We start from the raw sequence: 710 nt of genomic DNA on the forward strand, positions 1-710 counted from the left end.
CACTTCAGTTATTCTTCAGTTCTTGAGTCCACTTGGAGGTTCTTGCTTCCACTTGGGGATCTAGACCCTCTTACTCATCACCAGTCGAATTCCTTGACCCAAGTGTCATTTTGGAAGCTTCCTGGGCATTGACACCTTGAGAAATGAGCCTGCCACTTGTCCAAACTTGTTCAACGCAGGTAGCTAGTGTTGGAGTTGACATTCAGCGCAGGTAGCCAGTGTAGCAGTTGACATTCAGTGCAGGTAGCCAGTGTAGCAGTTGACATTCAGTGCAGGTAGCCAGTGTAGCAGTTGACATTCAGTGCAGGTAGCCAGTGTAGCAGTTGACATGATCCAAAATTGCCTTGTTTTTGAGTGTTTTCAGGTGGAGAACTGATTTGAAGTGCTGTGGTTTGCTGACCTTGTTCCTCTAGGGGTAAGAACAACATGTTTAGGGACTTTGGATCCCTTTGATTATGGACATTTCATGCTTCATGCTGTAAGGCACAAAAATGTCTATAACAGGGAGGGTGCCCCTATTCAGTGTTGTGGCAGATTTTTCAGTAATACATGGAAATGACTCTCAGCAATAGATATCTCAGCTCTTGTTATGATGAAGAACGTAGTGAAATGCAATACTTAGTGTGAATTGTAGAATCCCATGAATCATCAAATTTTTGAACATAATTTGCTCTCGAGGCCTCGGTCGAGGCACGGCTGTCTGAGTGTCG

At 44.5% G+C, this 710-nt stretch overlaps 1 non-coding gene across 1 annotated transcript; it reads left to right on the forward strand.

Annotated features, from left to right (window-relative positions):
• Positions 1–557: 557 nt before the first annotated feature.
• On the forward strand, positions 558–710 carry LOC149152337 (5.8S ribosomal RNA). Its single transcript, XR_016263824.1, has one exon. It is a non-coding gene; the product is annotated as a 5.8S ribosomal RNA (ribosomal RNA).

The sequence above is a fragment of the Pinus tabuliformis genome, chromosome 9, assembly GCF_031772625.1.
Source record: "Pinus tabuliformis cultivar Carrire ecotype Pingquan chromosome 9, CPIR1, whole genome shotgun sequence".
NCBI lineage: Eukaryota > Viridiplantae > Streptophyta > Pinopsida > Pinales > Pinaceae > Pinus > Pinus tabuliformis.